This window comes from Eschrichtius robustus, chromosome 10, assembly GCF_028021215.1.
Source record: "Eschrichtius robustus isolate mEscRob2 chromosome 10, mEscRob2.pri, whole genome shotgun sequence".
Lineage (NCBI taxonomy): Eukaryota > Metazoa > Chordata > Mammalia > Artiodactyla > Eschrichtiidae > Eschrichtius > Eschrichtius robustus.
Window position 1 is genome coordinate 21,009,091 of NC_090833.1, and position 18,056 is coordinate 21,027,146.

General features: G+C 41.9%; 1 pseudogene; it reads right to left on the minus strand.

Annotated features, from left to right (window-relative positions):
- Positions 1–1,742: 1,742 nt before the first annotated feature.
- LOC137770597 (ferritin light chain pseudogene) lies at positions 1,743–2,473 on the minus strand (annotated as a pseudogene).
- Positions 2,474–18,056: the final 15,583 nt, after the last annotated feature.

An 18,056-nucleotide genomic window follows, 5' to 3' on the forward strand; every position in this document is an offset into this window, starting at 1 on the left:
GCTGTCAGCATTCCTTTTGGCTGCATCACTCCAATCTCTGCCTCTATCTTCATGTGACCTTCTCTTCTGTGTTTGTCTTCTCCTCTTCTGTCTCTTATCAGGGCATTTGGATTTAGGGCCCACCTGGGTAGTCCAGGGTGATTTCACCCCAAGACCCTAACTTGTATCTGCAAAGACCTTTTTTCCAAATAAAGTAATATTCACAGGTTTCAGGGGTTTGAACATAGACATATATTTTGGGGGGCCACAATTCAACCCACAACAGTACATGAAACTGGAGGACAAATATGAATCATAATCGAAGCAGAAAGCAAACAGATGAAGCCATTCTGAGTTTTAGGATAAGAGGTGGGGCAGATATTGAGGTAAAAAATCCTGACTATGATTGTCTATAAATTAGAACATGCATGTAAAATTAGACCAGGGCAATGATTTTCAAACAGGAATTCCTGGAGGTACATGGAAATACATGTAGGTATGGTTTGGAGATAATAAATTTCCATATTCTCTTTCCTAAAGTTTATTATCTGAAAGCAAAGCTGTATTCACAACAACTCTTCTCCAGGTTTACATAAGAAAGGTATACTCCTCACTCATCCCACACTTCACTAATGCATACCAGACAAAATGGTTATCATTTTCTGGTGATAAAATGAAGACACCATAAAGCCTTATGGCTTCCTTCTGTCAAGGGTGAACTATGGGATTAGAAATGATGTACTTTGGCCAATGTTAGGATTTCGAACATGAGCTTATAGTAGAAGTAGGAGGAGGAGTAATTAAATTTTTAAGAACTTCACTTTTTTTTTAATTACCCCAACTGTTGCCAAAGAATGTATCGCTCTTGAGGGAGGGTCCCTTGAGAAGACAAAAAGAACATAAAAATATTAATGCTAAAAACAGCCTTCTTTTTTTGGTTTGTTTAGGTTTTTGTTTTGTTTTGTTTTGTTTTTGGCCACGCTGCACAGCTTGCGGGATCTTAGCTCCCTGACCAGGGGTCAAACCTGTGCCCCCGGTCCCCTGTAGTGGAAGCTCGGTGTCCTAACCATTGGACTGCCAGGGGATTCCCAAAACAACCTTCTTTATGTAATTAAACAAACAATTATTTTCACCTGTTTTCAACCTTCATCCCTAAGTGTTTTTAGTTGGAAAGGAAAGCATCTTTGAACAACAGTAGTAAAGGTCTGCGGCACTATATTTGGTCATCCACTTGACAGGAAGTGACAGGTGTTCTGAGATAAGGGCCTACAAGGATTCCTGACTAGTGGCAGGTGGCTTGGTTGGTTGGCAAGAGGCCTGAAAGGATTAAGATTGGGATATGTTGGACAAGGAAGTCTGGGCAAGAGGCATGTGCATGGGGTTGTGCACCAGCTGTAGACTTTTGTGTCTCAGAAAGAACCCCCTACAGAAGAGGCACTCAGCAACTGGATGTACTAGCAAATGTCAGCCAGGCTCTGTGTTTTTCCACCACAGTGCTTGTGCAGTGAGCTCATGAATTGAGAAACCATGACTGCAGAGATGGAAGTGTTACATAAAAGACTCAACAGTATGGTCTCCTTCTCACCAAAGCTGATCTAGCTAATGTTGCTGTTGAATACCTGAAAGTTCAGCAGCAGAGACTGGCTCTAAGCCTCTGTGGTAACATCTCTGAAGAGATCAGCCAGCCACTTGGTGGCAAGTTGATTACAATGGGCACATTCCATCCTGGAAGAGATGGTGATTTGTTCTTTTTTTTTTTTTTTTTTCTTGCCGCTGCAAAAAGCTTTATTGTTTCCATTTGGTCCAAGGCTTGGGAGAGGGCTCCAGGGTGGTTAAAAAGCTGCCTAGTGGCTGCAGAGAGGGGCTTCAGGTAGAAGCCCTAACACCAGAGGGGCTCCTCAAAGGCCACTGGGCTCCGGAGGCTCCTAATCGTGCTTGAGGGTGAGCCTTTCGAAGAGATACTCGCCCAGCCCAGCCTGGGGACCAGCCAGCCTGCGGAGGTTGGTCAGGTGGTCACCCATCTCCTTGATGAGTTTCACCTCCTCATCTAGGAAGTGGCTCTCCAGGAAGTCGCAGAGGTGGGGGTCTGCGCGGGCACAACCCAGGGCATGCAGATCCAGAAGGGCCTGGTTCAGGTTCTTCTCCATGTTAATGGCGGCTTCCATAGCGTCCTGAGTTTTACCCCACTCATCTTGAGATGGCTTCTGCACGTCCTGGAAGAGGGCGCGGCCGCCGCGTTGGTTTTGCATTTTCAAGAGACGCTCGGCGCTCTCGTGCTTCTCTTCGGCCAATTCGCGGAAAAAGTGGCCCACGCCCTCCAGAGCCACATCGTCGCGGTCGAAATAGAAGCCCAGAGAGAGGTAGGTGTAGGAGGCCCGCAGATGCATGTTGACCAGGCGGTTGACGGCGGCCTCCACCTCGGTGGAATAATTCTGACGAATCTGGGAGCTCATGGTTGATCAGTAATAAGGAGTTCGGCTCAAAAAATGGTGTTGGCTGGTCCCGGTGACCGAGGACAGCTGAGTGCCTGACTCCGAAGGTTGGAGGGTGGATAGATGAGTGGCTGGCTCCGAAGGTTGGAGGGTGGTCGGAGGCTGGAGGAAAGGGCGACCCTGGGTCTGTTCCGTCCAAACACTGTTGAAGCAAGAGACAGATCCGGGGAACCGCCGAGCGCAATGGAATGGTGATTTGTTCTTAATGGAATTGACATCTAACCTGGGTGTGGGTTTGCCTTTGCTGTGTGCAGTGACTCTGGTTGCATAAGTAATTGAGAGCTTACTGAATGCCTAAGTTATGAATGTGGGATCCTACAAATCATTGCCTCAGACCAATGTACCCAGTTTTTAAATTTATTTTAAAAATTTTATATAATTGTATTTTAAGTTTTTTAAAATTAATTAAATTTATTTTTGGCTGCATTGGGTCTTCGTTACTGCGCACGGGCTTTCTCTAATTGCGTCGAGCGGGGGCTACTCTTCGTTGCGGTGTGTGGGCTTCTCATTGCGGTGGCTTCTCTTGTTGCGGAGCACGGGCTCTAGGCGCGTGGGCTTCAGTAGTTGTAGCACTTGGGCTCAGTAGTTTTGGCTTGTGGGCTCTAGAGCGCAGGCTCAGTAGTTGTGGCACGTGGGCTTAGTTGCTCCACGGCATGTGGAATCTTCCCATAGCAAGGCCTGAACCCGTGTCCCCTGCATTGGCAGGTGGATTCTTAACCACTGCGTCACCAGGGAAGTCCCCCCAAAATTTTATACAATTTTAAAGGTTACATTCCATTTACAGTTGTTACAAAATATTAGCTATATTCCCCATGTTGTACAATACATCCTTGTAACCCATCTTACACCCAGTAGTTTGTACCTCCCCATGTTGCGCCCCCCCCTCAACTGGTAACCACTAGTTTGTTCTCTGTCTGTGAGTCTGCTTCTTTTTGGTTATATTCACTAGTTTGTTGTATTTTTTTAGATTCCACATATAAGTGATACCATATATCAATAGTATTTGTCTTTGTCTGACTTACTTCACTTAGCATAATGCCCTCTAAGTCCATCCATGTTGCTGCAAATGGCAAAATTTTGTTCTTTTTTATGGCTGGGTAGTATTCCATTGTATGTATATGTGTGTGTATATGTATATATATCACATCTTCTTTATCCATTCATCTGTTGATGGACACTTAGATTGCTTCCATATCTTAGCAATTATAAATAATGCTGCTGTGAACATTGGGGTGCATGTATCTTTTTGAATTACTGTATTTGTTTGTTTGTTTGTTTGTTTGTATCAGATATATACCCAGGAGTGGAAATGCTGGGTCATATGATAATTCTATTTTTAATTTTTTGAGAAACTTCCATACTGTTTACCACAGTGGCTGCATCAATTTACATTCCCACAGTGTACAAGTGTTCACTTTTCTCTACATCCTCACCAACCAACATTGTTATTTGTGTTCTTTTTGATCATAGCCATTCTGACAGGTGTGAGGTGATATCTCATGGTGGTTTTGATTTGCATTTCCCTGATGATTAGCAATGTGGAGTATCTTTTTGTGTGCCTGTTGGCCATCTGCATCTCCTCTTTGGAAAAATGTCTATTTAGTTTGTCGATGAAAAATTAATCAGTCGATCTAAGAAATAAATGGAAAAATTTTTTTGAGCCAAATCTGAGGGTTATAACCGGGGAAGAGCATCTCAGAAAGTTCTTAGAACTATTCCACTGGTTAGAAATCAAGGCAGAGTTATATAAGTCTCTTGAGACAGAGGGCTGTACATCAAATGACATATTATTGACAGTTTACATAATCCAGATCTAAGCGTTATTATGGTGGGTCATATGTACCCTCACAGGATCAAGAAGAAATGTTACCTTTTAAGGAGTTGTCTTGTTGATGGTAGGAGAATGTTGCTTTTTATGGTTGAGGAAGTATTAATGCCAGTGGGGGAGGTTTGGTTGATGCATAATGCAGATACACAATGCACAGTGTGGGGAGAGAGGAGGTTAAAGGGCAGAAAAAAATTTATGTTTAAATATTTCTTGTCTTGCCATAGAATATAAATTTTATTTCACAAGTTCTTCTGCCCATTTTTTAATTGAGGTGTTTGGTTTTTTGATGTTGAGTTGTATGAGCTGTTTATATATGTTGGATATTAATCCCTTTTTGGTCATATCATTTGCAAATATTGTCTCCCATTCAGTATGTTGTCTTTTTGTTTGTCCATAGTTTCCTTTGCTGTGCAAAAGCTTTTAAGTCTAATTAGGTCCCATTTGTTTATTTTTGCTTTTATTTCCTTTACTTTAGGAGACAGATCCCCCCAAAATATTGCTGCGATTTATGTCAAAGAGTGCTCTGCCTATGTTTTCCTCTACGAGTTTTATCGTATCTTGTCTTACATTTAGGTCTTTAAACCAGATCAGTGTACCCATTTTTGGTGAAGGATGTGTGAAAATGGGTGTATGATCAAGGAATCCACTGGTCCTCCCGTATGCTGTATGACCTACCAGCTGCCATTCTAGTAGAATTTTGCGCTGGCCTCTTCAAGACTCAGCTAAGGCACCAGTTTAGGAATGACACTCTTCAGGGTTCAAGTGCTGTTGTCCAAGTTGTGGCACATACATTGAAGCTATGCCCCCCAAGTTGTCCTCCATCCCTGGGCCAGAAAAGCTCAGTTCTTTCCCTCCTGAGTGGGGCAAACCCAGTCCCCCACCTCCTGGGTGACTCTTTTATGCTCACACCACTGCCACGCTCACACAGAACTCTTCACTTCTGGTCACCAAATGTGTGGGTTTGTTGCCTCACAACAAGCAGTTCTGCACAGCACCAGCTGGTGTCCTATACTTTAACTCAACTTTAACACTATCTACTTGGCAATGGCGTCAGATCCCGCAGGCTGAGGGCTCGGTCCCATGAGACTGCTCCCACCTTAATCGGACGCCAGTCACAAGTAGTAGGTCCCTGAGTTACCCACAACTTCTGTCTGGTTTGGCTACAAATCAGAGGTTCACACGGCCCCCTCCTCAGTTTCAATTAATTTGCTAGAGTGGCTCACGGAACTCAGGGAAACACTTACTTACGTCTACTTGTTTATTAAAGGAGATGATAAAGGATACAGAGGTCTGCCAGATGAAGAGATACATACGGTGAGGCCTGGGAGGATCCCGAGCTCAGGGGCTTCTGTCCCTGTGGAGTTGGGGTGAGTCACCCTCCCGATGTGGATGGGTTCACCGACCCAGAAGCTCTCTGAACCCGGTACTATTAGGACTTTATAGAAGCTTCCTCACACAGGCATGATCAATTATTAATTCCATTTCCAGCCCCTCTCCCCTCTCTGGAGAAATTGGGGTGGGGCTGAAAATTCCAAGCTTCTAATCATGGCTTGGTCTTTCTGGTGACCAGCCACCCTCCAGGAGGCCAATCAGAGTCGCCTCATTAGAACAACAGATGCGCTTAGTGCTCTTATCACCTAGGAATTTACGAGAGTTTCAGGAGGCCTGTGTCAGGGACGGGGTCAAAGACAAGCATTAAAACAAGAGATGCTCTTAGCGCTCTTATCACTTGGGAAATTACAAGGGTTTTGGGAGCTCTGTGCCAGGACCGGAGGCAGAGACTAATACACATTTTCTGTTATCTCACAGCCCCCAGTGGCTGTTAGACACAGGCCCAGGAACCAAGGGTTAAAGTAGGACCGGCTCCTGTCACCATCACTCCCAGAGTCCCACTTGTCCTTCCTTTCCCACAAACTTAGGCTGTGCTGGAGTGGAGGTCCTGTTTTCCAGGGCAGGCTGTCCACTGAACGTGAAGCTGTGACCTACCACTGGTCTTTAGGGCTCTCATGTCAGTAGATCAGCTGGTACAAAAAAAAGATATTGCTGGGTAAACTGTGTGACCCCAACCGGTTAGATATTTTCTATTTGTCTCTCTGTTGTTCTTTATTCTTCAACCTATAAAAGCTTCATGCTTTCTGCCCCGTTTTGCAGTTCTCTGAAAAGAGACTGGCCACTTCATGAAGTGTTTAATAAAGTTTGTCTGTATCACCTAAGTGTTTGACAGCACTAAGAGAAAGTGGTCAGAAGGGCCAGGCTAGGAGGGTTCAGGGCCTGCTCTGGGCGCTTCCTCGATCTTACTCCTCTTTTCAGAGTGAAAGTGGTCCAGGATGAGAAGATTCATATTGGTAGAAACCACCAGCCTGTGGGACTGGGGCTTTAAATGAACTACCGCAGCACACCCAGACCTCCCACCTCTAACCATTAGCTGCTTCGGGCCTGCACACAGACAGCGGCTCTCAAACCACCACGTGCCCTCTGCCTAGAGGGAGGATCTGCCAGGTCTGGGACCCTGGCACTGAGGGGCACCAGGGGACCCAAGGAGCAGAGCAGTGGAGGTCATGCTGGAGGTGCCCACCTCCAGCATTTCCAGTTTACTTTGCTTTTCTTCTACAAGCCTTATGGAGTGAAACGTTGGGTCATTGATTTTTAGACTTCTTTTTTCATAAAAAGGAAGCATTTAAAGCTACAGATTTTCTTCTAAACACTGCACTGGCTGCAGCCCACAAATTTTGCTATATCACATCTTCATTGTCATTTAACTGACCCAAGTATTTTCTAATTTTCTTGTGATCTCTTCTTTGGCCCAGGCCCTAGCTGCCCATTCCCAGCTCCAGTGGGCGTCTGGGCCAAGCCCTGGATGCCTTCATCTCAGCCTGTTAGGTATTCAAGCCAATCTCACCTTCCCACGATCCGGCCCCTGTGCACTTGGCCTTAGAGGCAACTCGCGCGTGCGCGCACACACACACACACACACACCCTGCACCACCACGCTCCAAACGCCATGTGCGGGGCCTGGGCCCTCTGCAGTGCCGTCTGCTCTCCGGCTCAGGTTTGAGTCAGGTTTGTCCTTTCCTCTCCCTTTGGTTGGGCACAGTTGCCCCTTCACTTTCTTTTCATGGTCTCCATTTTCTTCTCATCACCTGCAGAGGTTTCTTTCTTTCTTTTTTTTAAAAATTTAAGTATAGTTGATTTACAATGTTTCAGGTGTATAGCAAAGTGATTCAGCTATATATATATGAAATACATGTTCAGGTTCTTTTCCATTATAGGTTATTACAAGATATTGGATATAGTTCCCTGTGCTATACAGTAGGTCCTCGTTGTTTATCTATTTTATATGTAGTCGTGTGTATCTAATTTATCCCTCCTTCCCCGCTTTCCCCTTTGATAACCATGAGTTTGTTTTCTATGTCTGTGAGTCTATTTCTGTTTCGTACAGAAGTTCATTTGTATCATTTTTTTAGATTCCACATGTAATTGATGTCATATGATATCTGTTTTTTTTCTTTGACTTACTTCGTATGATAATCTCTAGGTCCATCCATGTTGTTGCAAATGGCATTATTTCATTCTTTTCTATGGCTGAGTAATATTCCTGCAGAGCTTTCTTGACCGGCCTCCTTGACCTGTTGCCATGGCTTGGTGAGGGCCCTGTGGGGAGAGAGGGATGGAAAAGAGCGAGTGGTTGGCTGATCTCGCTATGGAAGTCTGGCGCAGCGGGCATTAGACCAGGCATCCAGTGGCGCCAGAAGTGACCTCACTCTCAGAGCTTTGTCGCCGCCTAGCGGCCACTAGCCTCAACGACAACTTCCCAGGGCCTTGCCTTGCCGGCAACTGCTGATTCTTCCGATGAATAAAGGAGTTTTGGCCTCATTTTAGTATGGAACCTGAGACCAGTATGGAGATTTCTTCTGGCCTGGTGGTGAATGAGGAAGTCAGAATTTAGACTCGAGGGTATGTCAATTAGAATGGGAGAAAATAAAGAAAATAATTAAATTCCCATGTGCACTGTGGGACCGTGGGCTGTGCACCACCCGTGGGCACTCACAGGAGGCTGGCCCCCGGAACCGACAGCTCGCCCAGGGCTACTACCCCCAGTGCACCCATGTGCATGAAGAACATGAATGTAGGCTGGGCGCTCAGGCTGCCAAGACAGGTGGCTTGAACCCAGACTTTACATTATTTGGTCCCTTTAAATACGATTTACACTGGAACGTCATAGTGTAATATTACATTATCTTTTCTTCTAAAAACTTACGTTTTCCTTGGAGTTGTTATTTCTTTATAGGTTTAGTTTCTTTATATACATCTCCCTTATTTGGGTAGCTGGCAGAAGTGTAAATTACCTTTTAGTTATTTCTTTTCTTCTTCCTCTTTCTCGGTTTTTTCCTTCTGCCCCTCCTCCTTCTTCTTTTAAACCTGGAGACATATTCCTGGAGCTTTTCACCCTCTCCAGTCAAATATTTGCTCTTGTGCCAACTTTGCTGCTTTGGTCTTGGGACGATCCTTTCCCATTATCCTGAGTTCCTTTTGCTTCTCTCTTGTGTATCATCCCATTTCCCACATCTTTCTTTTTCTTTGTTTCCTTCCTCATTTCATGAATATCTTCCTCCAGAAACTTCCTGATAAAGGATACAAGGAAGTAAAAATGTTCACTCTTCATCTGTGAAACTGTCTTTATTCTACTCTTACCCTTGATGGATAGCTTGGCTGGATGTAGAGCTCTAGGTTGAAAAATCATTTTCTCTCAGAATTTTGAAGATATTTCTCCACCATTTTCTTACTTCCAATGGTCCTGTGAGGAACGCCATTCTGATTTTGTATGTGACTTATTTTTTTCTTTGTAACTCTTAGGTTCTTTTGTTTTTCTCAAATTTAAGTGGGATGGTCCTTGCTTTTAGATTTCTTTCATCCATCGGCATATAAATCGGTCACTGTATCATTTTACCTTCCACCAGCAATGTATGAGAATCCTGGTTGTTCCACATTCCTCCAGTATGTGATGTTGTCAGGTTTTTGGTTTTGCCTTTTTTTTTTTTTGCCATTCTGGTTAGCACATAGCAATATCACATTGTAGTTTTAATTAAAGAATGTAAATAAACAATAAAATACCAATTTGGTCTCCAAATTACTTAACCAAAAACGATATTCCTACTCTTTTTTCTTCAGTGGGAGCAAACATAAATGACATTTTGATATTTATCACATTATTGCTGAAAGTTTAAATTTGTGGAGGCCCTTTGGAGGGCAATTATCTATTCAACAAATCCTCACTTACTGTCTGTCTACTACGCAAAGTACTGTCCTAGGCGATGAGTATAATGCGGAATAAGACAAGTCCTGCCTTCGTGGGAGAGACAAATGATAAAAAAGTAAATAAATACAAGATCTTATATATCATTATCAATGCTAAGAAGAAAACAAATAGGGTGCCACAAAGTAAAGCACAGGGGTCGGCATACCTAGATGGCAGGGTCATAGAAAGCTCTTCAAGGAGGTGATATTTAAGCAAATTTGGATACATATCTAAAGGTCAAAGGTGCTTACCTCGTGACCAAGAACTCCCACTTCGAGGAATCCAGATTACAGAAGTACACGCACACAAATATATGTGTGAGGATGTGTACCAGTGCTTCCTCTCTTGTCCCACCAACACTGCATCTTAGCTCACAGCAGCCAGTGTGATCTTTGGAAAACTTTATCTGATCTGATCATGTTCCCTTCCCAGCTTAAAACCCTTCAATTACTTGCACTTTGGACAAAGTCCAAACTCGTTACTTTAGAAATCCCACAATAATCTGACCATTCCCTGGTTATAACTTAACTCTGTTTCATACCATTCTTCCCCTGCTCCTTATGGTCCAGCTGCCCTGCTCTGTTTTCTGTTCTTCACATAAGCTAAGCCTTTACACATACCATTCCCTCTGTCTGAAAGCTCTTGCCTAGATTATTCCTGTGGTTGGCATATTCTCGACCTCAGGTCTCAGCTCAGGGCTCATTGCTCTCCGAAGGTCATGGTAGTCAGATGTGGTGATGGACAGATGGATGCAGAGGTGCCCAGCAGATTCCAGCTGGTAGTCTTTCTCCCTACCCTCATCCCACTGTGTCTGGCTCTTCTTTCTGACTCCTGGCCCTGCTGACAGCCTCAGGCCCACCTGCAGCAAAGGCAAGGGACGTAATTGAGGCATCCCACCCCACATGGGCACCGAGAAGCTGAGGCTCGTGAAAGGTGGTCAGTGCAGCCAGTAAAACAGGGAAATGAGATAATTCAGAGGCCTCCTGCCTGTTATGCTTCTTGGTCCCCAACACACATTGGGCAAAGTGGCTGTGATGATTTGCCCCTGGGAGGAGAAAAAAGACTGGATACCCACAAATTATCCAATTTGAACTATCTGAGGGAGAGTATATTAATCATTTTTATTGATTATTTCTGATATGCAATTTTCCGAGGTCTTTGCTTGGCTGTTTTTCTCTTTTCAGAAAAGTTGAAAAATGTTCAGTTGAGAAGATGCAACAAAAAACAAACAAAAAAACAAACAACTTTTGCATGAAACATCCAAAGCAGGATTTTTGACATGCCACATAGCCAGTGTCTTACTATTCCTTTATTCTTTATTTGCCGTGTGTTCATTTAGCTCCTGCTCTGTGCCAGGTGCTGTTTTGGGCATTAAGGACACAGCAGGGAACAAGCGAACAAAATCTCTGTACTTGGGGAGTTTATATTCTATTCAGAGAGACAGACAATAAGCAAACAAATGAAACAAGTGTATAATAAAATTGGAGGGACGATGTGCTAATGGAGGAACTAAGCAGGCTAGGCAGTGACTTTGGGAAGAACAAGCCTTGCCACCGGGTAGGAGAAACGTGTTTTAGAGGGAATAGCAATTGCAAAGGTCATGGGATGGAAACAAGCTCGACATGTTCAGGGAACAGCAAAAAGCCCAGTGAAGGAGGGAGCCAGCCAGGACATGAGGGTGGGCTTGGAGAGGTCAACATTGGAAGCAGTTTGGATGGTTTTTCTAGGAGTGATGGAAAGATCGAGATTTTCAGCGGTAAAGTGATCTCATTTCCATTTTTATAAGTTTTCTCTGGAAGTTGTGTAGAAAATAGATTACACTCGTGAATGAAAATCAACCAGATGAAGATTAGAGCCAATAGCCATTGCTGCAGTTCTCAAATTTGTTAAAATAACAGACATTCCAATTTTTTAAATATAAATTTATTTATTTATTTATTTATTTATTTATTTATTTATTTATTTTTGGCTGCGTTGGGTCTTTGTTGCTGTGTGCGGGCTACCTCTAGTTGTGGCGAGCGGGGGCTACTCTTTGTTGCGGTGCACGGGCTTCTCACTGCGGTGGCTTCTCCTGTTGTGGAGCACAGGCTCTAGGCACACGGGCTTCAGTAGTTGCAGTGCGCAGGCTCAGTAGCTGTGGCTGGCGGGCTCTAGAGCTCAGGCTCAGTAGTTGTGGCGCACGGGCTTAGTTTCTCCGCGGCATGTGGGATCTTTCCAGACCAGGGCTCGAACCCGTGTCCCCTGCATTGGCAGGCGGACTCTCAACCACTGCATCACCAGGGAAGCCCCCAGACTTTCCAGTTTTTAAAGGTCGCCATAATGGGTAACACTTCTGTACTCTGCTGAGACTCTTCAGCTAATAGTTGCAAATTATATTTACATGTGTGTATATGACAAAAATAAGCATTCAGTACTCCTGACCTCAGAAATCTTCTCACAATGCACAGAGGGGGAGAGGAAGCAGGAAGAGGCTGTGCCTGCGGGGCCAGGAGCAGCCAGTGTGGCTGTGGGGAGCAGGTCATCCCTCCGGCTGGCCACTAGGGGGCGATCCTGCACCTTGCTGCACTTTCCGTCTCTGCTCCGCTCTGCGCGTCTTCCTCTTCTGACTTCAACCAGCTTCAGCTGTGTCCCAAGCTGCTGATGGAAAATGTGGTTATGAATTCTTTCCCTTTCATCTCTGGATGATCTGGGACAGATCCAAGCATGAACAGTTACAGAGATCTTGGAGAGGCTGCTGCCCCTGTAGCTTCATAGAAACAGGTCTTTCTAAGGCCACCTGTTATCTTCAGAATACTAAATTGCACAGACCTTTTTTCAGTCCTCATTTTACTTGGCTTTTCATCAGCATTTGACCTGCCCCTTCCCTCCTTCATTTTTCTATATACTAAATTAAAACTCTATTGAATAAAGAACCCTCTCCAAAACACATGACTGGATGGACTACATGACATGCGGTTAGACTGGACACTACAGTTGTTTAACATGGAAAATCACACAAATCGGCACTTCTACAGAATCTAAAAAAGAATGGATATATGCATTTGTATAACAGATTCACTTTGCTGTACACCTGAAGCTAACACATCATTGTAAATCAATTATACCCCAATAAAATTTTTTTTAAAATTTGGCAGTTCTCACTGTACAAAGCTGTTTATATACTTGCTTTATAATAAACAAAGTGTATGTTACTAGACTTGCAAATAATGTATTTGAAGAAACTGGTAGATTTTTAAAGCATATATTTTAAAAAATCTGTTCCATATATACTATTCAAAAACTTTTTCATTGTTTTACATTCTAAATAAAACCTAAATGCCAACATCAAAACTATGGTCATCCCAGAAAATTGACTCTCAAACTCAGACTGCAAGTTCGGAATTAATGTCTATTAAGTGAGTTAAGTAAGGCAAAGATCAGGAAATACCAGTCATTTCCAAATTCATCTTGGCACACTTAATAGTCCAGTTTTAAGGATTTCTTTAGGCATTTTTAAAAGTTTCTCACATTAATGACAAAAATATATTTTAAAATTCTATGTTTTATATTGAAGTATAGTTGATTTACAATGTTGTGTTAATTTCTACTGTATAGCAAAGTGATTCAGGTATATACATATATACATTCTTTTTAATATTCTTTTCCATTATGGTTTATCACAGGATATTGAATATAGTTCCCTGTGTTATACAGTAGGACCTTGTTGTTTATCCATTCTATATATACTAGTTTGCATCTGCTAATACCAACCTCCCACTCCATCCCTCCCCCAGCCCCCTCCCCCTTGGCAACCACAAGTCTGTTCCCTATGTCTGTGAGTCTGTTTCTGTTTCGTAGATAAGTTCATTTGTGTCATATTTTAGATTACACATATAAGTGATATCATATGGTATTTATCTTTCTCTTTCTGACTTACTTCACTTAAGTATGATGATCTCTAGGTCCATCCATGTTGCTGCAAATGGCATTATTTCATTCTTTTTTGTGACTGCATAGTGTTCCATTGTATATATGTACCACACCTTCTTTATCCATTCATCTGTGGATGAACATTTAGGTTGTTTCCATGTCTTGGCTATTGTAAATAGTGCTGCTATGAACATAGGGGTGCATGTATCTTTCTGATAAAATCCTATAATTTTTTTTTTTAACATCTTTATTGAAGTATAATTGCCTTACAATGGTGTGTTAGCTTCTGCTTTATAACAAAGTGAATCAGTTATACATATACAATATGTTCCCATTTCTCTTCCCTCTTGCATCTCCCTCCCTCCCACCCTCCCCATCCCACCCCTCTAGGTGGTCACAAAGCACCGAGCTGATCTCCCTGTGCTATGCGGCTGCTTCCCACTAGTTATCTATTTTACATTTGGTAGTGTATATATGTCCATGACACTCTCTTACCCTGTCACATCTCACCCCACCCCCTCCCCATATCCTCAAGTCCATTCTCTAGTAGGTCTGTGTCTTTATTCCCGTCTTGCCACTAGGTTCTTCATGGCCTTTTTTTTTTTTTCCCTTAGATTCCATATATATGTGTTAGCATACTGTATTTGTTTTTCTCTTTCTGACTTACTTCACTCTGTATGACAGACTCTAACTCCATCCACCTCATTACAAATACCTCCATTTCATTTCTTTTTATGGCTGAGTAATATTCCATTGTATATATGTGCCACATCTTCTTTATCCATTCATCTGTCGATGGACATTTAGGTTGCTTCCATGTCCTGGCTATTGTAAATAGAGCTGCAATGAACATTTTGGTACATGACTCTTTTTGACCTATAGTTTTCTCAGGGTATATGCCCAGTAGTGGGATTGCTGGGTCGTATGGTAGTTCTATTTGTAGTTTTTTAAGGAACCTCCATACTGTTCTCCATAGTGGCTGTATCAATTTACATTCCCACCAACAGTGCAAGAGTGTTCCCTTTCCTCCACACCCTCTCCAGCATTTATTGTTTCTAGATTTTTTGATGATGGCCATTCTGACCGGTGTGAGATGATATCTCATTGTAGTTTTGATTTGCATTTCTCTAATGATTAATGATGTTGAGCATTCTTTCATGTGTCTGTAGGCCATCTGTATATCTTCTTTGGAGATATGTCTATTTAGGTCTTCTGCCCATTTTTGGATTGGGTTGTTGGTTTTTTATGTTATTGAGCTGCATGAGCTGCTTGTAAATCTTGGAGATTAATCCTTTGTCAGTTGCTTCATTTGCAAATATTTTCTCCCATTCTGATGGTTGTCTTTTGGTCTTGTTTATGGTTTCCTTTGCTGTGCAAAAGCTTTTAAGTTTCATTAGGTCCCATTTGTTTATTTGTGTTCTTATTTCCATTTCTCTGGGAGCTGGGTCAAAAAGAATCTTGCTGTGCTGTATGTCATACAGTGTCCTGCCTATGTTTTCCTCTAAGAGTTTGATAGTGTCTGCCCTTACACTTAGGTCTTTAATCCATTTTGAGTTTATTTTTGTGCATGGTGTCAGGGAGTGTTCTAATTTCATACTTTTACATGTACCTGTCCAATTTTCCCAGCACCACTTATTGAAGAGGCTGTCTTTTCTCCACTGTATATGCTTGCCTCCTTTATCAAAGATAAGGTGACCATATGTGTGTGGGTTTATCTCTGGGCTTTCTATCCTCTTCCATTGATCTATATTTCTGTTTTTGTGCCAGTATCAAACTGTCTTGATTACTGAAGCTTTGTAATATAGTCTGAAGTCAGGGAGCCTGATTCCCCCAGCTCCATTTTTCGTTCTCAAGATTGCTTTGGCTATTCGGGGTCGTTTGTGTTTCCATACAAATTGTGAAATTTTTTGTTCTAGTTCTGTGAAAAATGCCAGTGGTAGTTTGATAGGGATTGCATTGAATCTGTAGATTGCTTTGGGTAGTAGAGTCATTTTCACAATGTTGATTCTTCCAATCCAGGAACATGGTATATCTCTCCATCTATTTGTATCATCTTTAATTTCTTTCATCAGTGTCTTATAATTTTCTGCATACAGGTCTTTTGTCTCCTTAGGTAGGTTTATTCCTAGATATTTTATTCTTTTTGTTGCAATGGTAAACGGGAGTGTTTTCTTAATTTCACTTTCAGATTTTTCGTCATTAGTGTATAGAAATGCAAGAGATTTCTGTGCATTAATTTTGTATCCTGCTACTTTACCAAATTCATTGATTAGCTCTAGGAGTTTTCTGGTAGCATCTTTAGGATTCTCTATGTATAGTATCATGTCATCTGCAAATAGTGACAGCCTTACTTCTTCTTTTCCGATTTGGATTCCTCTTATTTCTTTGTCTTCTCTGATTGCTGTGGCTAACACTTCCAAAACTATGTTGAATAATAGTGGTGAGAGTGGGCAACCTTGTCTTGTTCCTGATCTTAGTGGAAATGGTTTCAGTTTTTCACCATTGAGGACAATGTTGGCTGTGGGTTTGTCATATATGGCCTTTATTATGTTGAGGAAAGTTCCCTCTATGCCTACTTTCTGCAGGGCTTTTATCATAAATGGGTGTTGAATTTTGTCGAAAGCTTTCTCTGCATCTATTGAGATGATCATATGGTTTTTCTCCTTCAATTTGTTAATATGGTGTATCACATTGATTGATTTGCGTATATTGAAGAATCCTTGCATTCCTGGGATAAACCCCACTTGATCATGGTGTATGATCCTTTTAATGTGCTGTTGGATTCTGTTTGCTAGTATTTTGTTGAGGATTTTTGCATCTATGTTCATCAGTGATATTGGCCTGTAGTTTTCTTTCTTTGTGACATCTTTGTCTGGTTTTGGTGTCAGGGTGATGGTGGCCTCGTAGAATGAGTTTGGGAGTGTTCCTCCCTCTGCAATATTTTGGAAGAGTTTGAGAAGGATAGGTGTTAGCTCTTCTCTAAATGTTTGATAGAATTCACCTGTGAAGCCATCTGGTCCTGGGCTTTTGTTTGTTGGAAGGTTTTTAATCACAGTTTCAATTTCAGTGCTTGTGATTGGTCTGTTCATATTTTCTATTTCTTCCTGGTTCAGTCTCGGCAGTTTGTGCATTTCTAAGAATCTGTCCATTTCTTCCAGGTTGTCCATTTTATTGGCATAGAGTTGCTTGTAGTAATCTCTCATGATCTTTTGTATTTCTGCAGTGTCAGTGGTTACTTCTCCTTTTTCATTTCTAATTCTATTGATCTGAGTCTTCTCCCTTTTTCTCTTGATGAGTCTGGCTAATGGTTTATCAATTTTGTTTATCTTCTCAAAGAACCAGCTTTTAGTTTCATTGATTTTTGCTATTGTTTCCTTCATTTCTTTTTCATTTATTTCTGACCTGATCTTTATAATTTCTTTCCTTCTGCTGGCTTTGGGGTTTTTTTGTTCTTCCTTCTCTAATTGCTTCAGGTGCAAGGTTAGGTTGTTTATTCGAGATGTTTCCTGTTTCTTGAGGTAGGCTTGTATTGCTATAAACTTCCCTCTTAGCACTGCTTTTGCTGCGTCCCATAGGTTTTGGGTCGTCGTATCTCCATTGTCATTTGTTTCTAGGTATTTTTTGATTTCCCCTTTGATTTCTTCAGTAATCACTTCGTTATTAAGTAATGTATTGTGTAGCCTCCATGTGTTTGTATTTTTTACAGATCTTTTCCTGTAATTGATATCTAGTCTCATAGCGTTGTGGTCGGAAAAGATACTTGATACGATTTCAATTTTCTTAAATTTACCAAGGCTTGATTTGTGACCCAAGATATGATCTCTCCTGGAGAATGTTCCATGAGCACTTGAGAAAAATGTGTATTCTGTTGTTTTTGGGTGGAATGTCCTATAAATATCAATTAAGTCCATCTTGTTTAATGTATCATTTAAAACTTGTGTTTCCTTATTTATTTTCATTTTGGATGATCTGTCCATTGGTGAAAGTGGAGTGTTAAAGTCCCCTACTATGATTGTGTTGCTGTCGATTTCCCCTTTTATGGCTGTTAGTATTTGCCTTATGTATTGAGGTGCTCCTATGTTGGGTGCATAAATATTTACAATTGTTATAGCTTCCTCTTGGATCGATCCCTTGATCATTATATAGTGTCCTTCTTTGTCTCTTGTAATAGTCTTTATTTTAAAGTTTATTTTGTCTGATATGAGAATTGCTACTCCAGCTTTCTTTTGATTTCCATTTGCATGGAATATCTTTTTCCATCCCCTCACTTTCAGTCTGTATGTGTCTCTAGGTCTGAAGTGGGTCTCTTGTAGACAGCATATATATGGGTCTTGTTTTTGTATCCATTCAGCCAGCCTGTGTCTTTTGGTGGGAGCATTTAATCCATTTACATTCAAGGTAATTATCGATATGTATGTTCCTATTCCCATTTTCTTAAATGTTTTGGGTTTGTTATTGTAGGTGTTTTCCTTCTCTTGTGTTTCTTGCCTAGAGAAGTTCCTTTAGCATTTGTTGTAAAGCTGGTTTGGTGGTGCTGAACTCTCTCAGCTTT